Source organism: Passer domesticus, chromosome 1 (assembly GCF_036417665.1).
Source record: "Passer domesticus isolate bPasDom1 chromosome 1, bPasDom1.hap1, whole genome shotgun sequence".
Lineage (NCBI taxonomy): Eukaryota > Metazoa > Chordata > Aves > Passeriformes > Passeridae > Passer > Passer domesticus.
The window spans coordinates 104,867,376-104,873,938 of record NC_087474.1 but is presented as its reverse complement, the minus strand read 5'-3'; the positions used below and the strand labels follow the sequence as shown (position 1 = coordinate 104,873,938).

The window sequence follows — 6,563 nt, the reverse complement described above, 5'->3', positions numbered from 1 at the left end:
CACACACACACACACACACATATATATATAATACTAACTGTATGGTCCACTTAGAGTTATATTATTAGAGTATCTGAAGGACTTTATAGAAACTCAAATTTTTATTTCAGGAAAGATGGTGTTTTCACTGTTGCAGGGAATATGACAAGTAAGAACTCTGACATGTGTCATAAAGTGAGATAGTCTGAGAGTTTTGTTCAAATAGTGGCTCTCATCAGCAAAAAGACAGTTATTGCTTCATTGTTTGTTATTCAAATTTAAGTTTTGCAATGATAAGCTATCTTTAATTATATTACTAAGCATATTGCTCATTTGTTCATTAAAAGCACTCTACAGTCTAACACATGGAGCTTAAAATATATCAGTTACATAAAATGTGATTTCCAATGATAAAAACACATCTCCTGTAGCATCCTAGAGATATTTGAGGATCCTGAAATGTCAGAGAAAGAAATCTGTCATAGGTAATATAAAAACATTGAGTAGTTTGGTACTTGACAAAACAGATATAGAAATAATCTCTGTAGATCAGCACCATTACTCAGTGAAGTCTCCTTAGTTTCTAGAACAAGTTTCTGACCCAATAGTAGTCAATATAATCATCTGGGTTTGGTCTTGATTTTATCACAGTACTAAAAATTTTAAAATGGAAATGGATATGTAGAAGAGTACATATACATTTTATAATGGATGTATCTCTTTGTAAATCTCACCCTCTGCATGCAGACTCACAGCTAACATTGTCATAAAGTAAAAGTTTATGACAACTTAGGTCATAATAAGCTCCAAGAAGTGGTCTGGAAGTTGCTACTCAAGACTCCAAAGTTAGAGTTAATTTCTTCTCCAAGGACCATCTGAGGATCTGTTAGCTCAGAAAAGACCACAAAATAGAATGACCATACTATTCCTGTTTTCCAAATAGTGTAGTATTCTAGTTTGTCTTTCTAACACATGTAATAAATTAAAGTGCATTCTCTTTAGTGCACAGTGTATTCTATAAAACTTTAATTTCCTTCAGAAATATAGATTCCAGTTTTATTTCCCTCACTAGGAGTTTTTGTAAATGCGTGGGCCTTGAATTATGCAGACTTACATGAATGCATTTTTTGCAGCTGTCAAAGTGAGTTTACTTTGTAAAAGCTTATTCAAGAATCAGTTGGTGGAAAAGTATTTTACTTATTTGTTCAGATAACTCCATGTTTTTACTGAAGGAGTTTTGTAAATAATAGTATTAAGTAGCTCAGAAGTAAACAAACCAAACTGAAGAATTTACTACTGATTTTAGCTCATTAACACTTTAAACTTTTTTGGGTAGAAAAAAAACTTAGAATAATGTAGAATTTATGTGAATTCTATTCTATTCTAAATTCTATTATAGTAGAATATATGTGAATATTTACTGCTTTTTTTAAAAAAATAAGTGTAGGATAACAATTATATACATATGCGTACTTATCTCCTCTCTCTGCAGACATTACACAGGAATAGCTGGAAGTTTAAGGGGGCAGTAACATTCCAACATTAGCATCACAAAGTTCACACAAGTACCAGACTACAACAGGAGGAGCCAAAGTATCCAAAATTCAGTGTGGGCATAACTCGTTTCCCAAGTAGCCCCAAATAAATTTCTGTCCTCTGTCCCTACAGTGACTTGTCATTGTCCTCTCCCGGAGAGATTATTTCCTGTCAACATCCTCATCCCTGACCTCATTCCATCAAGGGGGCTACAGAAAGGTAATGTTAGAAATGTACTAAAAAGTGATTTGATTCACCAGGGTCATTTTACAGAAGTGGCCAGCAAGGAGGCAGCACACACTGGGTGAAGGATCTGTGGGGATGGTGGTGTGGGTTGCTGCCCCACCAAGGGTGGGTAGCACTGCAACACTGCTGTCCTTGACTGACTCCCAGTAAAACCTGCTTTCAGGGGTATCCTTTCAATATCAGTACCTTGTGGTCTCCATTGTTGAATTAAAGCTAGTGCCATTTTGTGGGTATAATGAAAAGCTTAATTAAGAGCTGCAAAGTAATTTTGTGCCTCCTCAGAGAAGAGCTCAAATGGTGCAAAACAACATCAGGTGTTGAAATTGTAAATCCTTTAATGACAGATCCTGAGACTCCTGAGATTTTCCAGGAGGCGATTAAAAGAAGCCCTGCGAACAATTGTAATGAGAATACTATTGGTAACAAAAATAATAACATTGTACCAAGACACCATTTTGGGTCAGATATTCTTGCTGAAGGCATTAGAGACAAGAAAATTTCAGTGCCTTGGCTTAATTTGGAAAAAGAAGGTATATAAATTCTAAATCCTAGAAAATATACTATTTTACTGTATTTAAGTTATAAAGGAAAGGAGACATGTGGGTAAGTCATCCTTGTGAGTAACAAAATTTAAAAGTTATTCTTAACGACTACAGTGGTTGTTCAAAAGTTGCCTCAAAATGTGGGTTAGGTTCTCAGTCACTGTTGTGCTGAAGTCAATGATGGTGATTCTTTTCCCACCTTCACTTATATCAACCATAAATGCCACGACTGAATCTTTCAAATACTGTATTTACAGAGTCCTTCATTTCATAAGCAGGAATTTTTCCTTGGCTTGCTAATTTAAATTACTTTCTTTGTATGTTACTTGAGAAAATCTGAAATTATAGGACTTGTTCTTTGACTACTTTGACAATAAACTACCATGTTTACTTGAGCCTATTAACACACTATCCTGTGCACCTGAAATGAAAATTATTCATATGTTTCTATTTTACAGGAAAAATTAACATAATGAGTTTTGTTCAAATAACCTAACCTAATTAAGCCAGTCCTAGATTGTTAAATAAAACTAAACAATCTCTAATCTGAAAACATTATAGACACAGAGAAAGGCTTTCCTGTAAGGAAAAGGAGAGGTAGCAATAATTTTTTATAAAGTTCCAAGTGATGCAACAAGTAGTAAAAAAGAGAGGTGAAAACATATAAATTAAACCAAACCTAGCACACATTAAAGTTCACATGACATGTATTTCATGTTGCAAAGCATTCAATAGTTATTCCATTTACCACTCAGCAACCAAACAACATAGTGAGAGAGAACAGCATTTTGTGTGACAAGTATTACAAGAAAACTTAACACAAACTTCAAAGAAAATCTGAAAATTTTAAATAGATCATTTTGTTTCTTGCCCATCTTAAAATTAGTAATCATGATTTACATTATAACTGTGCTTCAGCTGTATTTAGTACATTTGAAAAAAATTATTAATAAAACATGTGAAACTAATAGATAGATAAAAAGAAGTGAATATATTACAACCCAACCATTCCTTAATAACTAATACATTTTTAATTACAATTTTCTGAAGTATATGAAACTCTTTCCCCTGTGCACATATTTTTTTTTCCTGGTAACATGTAAACGAATTAAAAAAAAAGATTAATAGCAAAATAATTTATTTTTCTTACTTTAAAAACACCACATTATGAGCCTATCCTCATTTATTGCTTTAATCACTATTTTCCTTCTGATTGCACACACCTGCACAACTAATTAAAGGCAGAAGATATCCACATTAATGAAATACATCCCTTTAGCAGTATGTTCAACTACATGTACAAAACCAAAACCACACAAAAGATAAAATTCCCTTCTGTTCACATTCCATACTCTGCATTGGTGCTCTTAAAAGTACTCTGTAGCACCTTGTGCTGCTGGAATTTGTGTGTCCTAACACAGAGAAGAGGAGGTTGCCAGTGGAACAATGGGTTCAGGATGAAAAAAATCGCACTTATTTTATTAGCTTTGCCATTGTTCTAATATGTAGTTAGTACCCATAACTCCATCCTCTGTGTCTCTGTTCCACTAGTTTGGAGCACAGAGTTTTTCTTATCTCATCTTATCTTGTATTTCTTAGCACTGAAGAATTCTTGAGTGTGAGGTACAGTGCCAGAAAAGAAAGAACAATGTACCATTTACCCTGCAAGTTTGTCTCTGACTGGCAATATTGGAGGGTGTTTAAGAAGGGCACAGAACCTTGATACCTTTATACCCTCCACTAATATTTAAACTCCAGAGCATCTTTGGTCATTTGGCATTGCAAGGACTATCCCTTTCTACTTCTTTTTCCATCTATTTATAGAGTTATTGTTCACAATTTGTCTCATCTCCTCTATCCTGCTGATACTGTCTGCCACTGTGATCCCTCTGAGAGGAATTTCCAGAAGTTCTCTGCCCCAGTATGGAAAATTTCTGTACTTTATTTGTTTTGAATTCAATATCTACTAGTTGTACTGTTTTACTCTAATTCCAGTATTGCAAGTTTTGATGGAACTCAGTCCTAAACAAATCATATGCACAACATTCATTGAAGAGAGAAGATACACAAATGCTATTTTTATTCTCTCCTGGTAAGGAAATTTTTCCACATTCTTGCTCATTATATTTGCCCTTCTCTACATTTTCTTTAGCTGTACTGTATCTTTCCAGAGATTCCAGGGACAAAAGTAAAAGTACAGATAGTGCTTGTAGCTTGTTAGGTTTGCATTCAATGTCAAAAGGACATTTTCTGTCTTGTTTTCAACAGTACCATACAGATAATTAACTAAACCATATGAAAAAATATATAGGACTTCCGAACTGGTGCTTTCAGACCTAGGATCTCAGGCTAAACATGAGCTTTGTATTGCCAGAGTCCTTGATCCCCTGAATTGAAAGGGGCCCATTGCAATTCATTTAGCAGAGCTGCAGTGCAAAATTTAAAATCCAGGGCAGAATGACTTAAAACCACAGTGTAGATTTAGACATATTCTCAGAGCTGGATATCTGAGAAAGAATATCCACAAAGACAAAGTATGAACCAGAGATTTGTGAGTGCCAAGGGCCACATAAAACCACGTGCTACAGCACCTATGCAACACCTACCTAGCTATGTTTAGGTACGGCTACCTGTCCTGCAATGACACCCCACAAAGGACGCTTGGCATATTATTTTGGCAAGACTTATCAGCTGCAAAGCTACGTTTTAAAGAAGTTTAAATTTTATTCTTGAGTAAACATGAAGAGACTCACTTTTCACCTCAGAAGGTGGCAAAATCACAAAAAAGAGGTCATATATAAATTTCAGTTCCCTATTTACTTTGTCATTCACCTAAACACACATGAAAACACAACTACAAAGATGCAAAGATGCATAGAGTTTCCAACACTGTGGGAAATCAATTAAAATAATTTTTTCACCCCTCAAGAAAAGCATTTTGCCTGCTTTCAGGATAAGGATAATTGAACCAAATCTAGTTTGACACATTGCTGCTCATTGTAAGTTTTCACCTTCTTCAAATGGTGATTAGTATAAATTATCTATTTCAGATCTAAAGTTTCAGAATGCTATCCTTTTTCCTGTCTATTGGAAAAAAATAAATCAAAATATCATGACTCTTATGAAACATAGACAGTAAAAGATGTCCTTTGAAACCCTTGTAATTACTTTTGAGTTAATAGCTGAATATTTTGAGAAATTTATCTTTAAAAAAAAGGTAAAAAACAACCAGTAGTTTCCAAAGTAATCAGGACTTTTAGAATTAAAACCTTTTAAATTATTAGGGATCTAAGCTTCATTTTGTCAGTACATTACTTGTTTTGAAAAAAGAGAATAACAAGATTAAGGCTATTAGAATTAGATCCTAGTATTAGCTTATTTTGAAATTATATTTGAAAGGAAAAAAATCCACATGGATGTTTCCCTGTTTAAAAACAAAGTTGTTTATTGTCTGCTAATTATCCAGATAGAGTTGGTTGGAAAACCCTTACTGTTAGAGAAATCACAAAAAGACTCACATTTGTAAAGTGACAAACTTTTTTTTTTAAAAAAAGCTTGTAATTATACAGATACTAGGGCAATATATCATTGAGAATTGTTTAGTTACTACACAGTTACATTGGGTGGTTCACCAGAGATTTGCACTGGCAGATGGTAAACCTGATGAAAATTATCTGTGTGTCATTTACTTTCCTTTCAAATCTTCATTGCACGAGAAGAGAAGAGAAGAGAAGAGAAGAGAAGAGAAGAGAAGAGAAGAGAAGAGAAGAGAAGAGAAGAGAAGAGAAGAGGTAGCTTTCCTGTGTAGACTGTTTTCCTTTATCAGTCTGAGACAAATTCTTTGTTCAGAATCTCCGATGAAGCATTCCTTTGGCCACATCCTTAAACCCATGGAAAACCAAGTGCGTCAGCAGAGGCAGCAGGATAGGAGCAGCCCTGTACTGGATGACTCTATGGGACACCCGATTTACAGGGATGGCCTCACAAGAAAGAGCATCTCAGCTACTGAGAGTAGAAATCTGGACCTTTATGAGGAACAGCTAATCATAGACATCCATCCCAGACAAACAAGGAAAACTTTTCAAGATAATCTGGTCTAAATCTAAGCATGCTAGTGGAGTGCAGTAACTGACAGTAATCATGGTGTTGGGAAAAAACCTATCTCGACTAAAATTATTATTCAGTCATTAATCTAGAGCTTTAATTCAACAGGAGTTAAACTATTACACTGAATAAAATTAAACTATTGAAAATTTTAAA

The 6,563-nt window shown here is 34.4% G+C and overlaps 1 long non-coding RNA gene across 1 annotated transcript; it reads left to right on the top strand.

Moving 5' to 3' along the window:
- Positions 1–1,028: 1,028 nt before the first annotated feature.
- Positions 1,029–6,135, top strand: LOC135289083 (uncharacterized). The gene is made up of 4 exons (XR_010351887.1): positions 1,029–1,120; positions 1,648–1,734; positions 4,299–4,395; positions 6,023–6,135. It is a non-coding gene; the product is annotated as an uncharacterized LOC135289083 (long non-coding RNA).
- Positions 6,136–6,563: the final 428 nt, after the last annotated feature.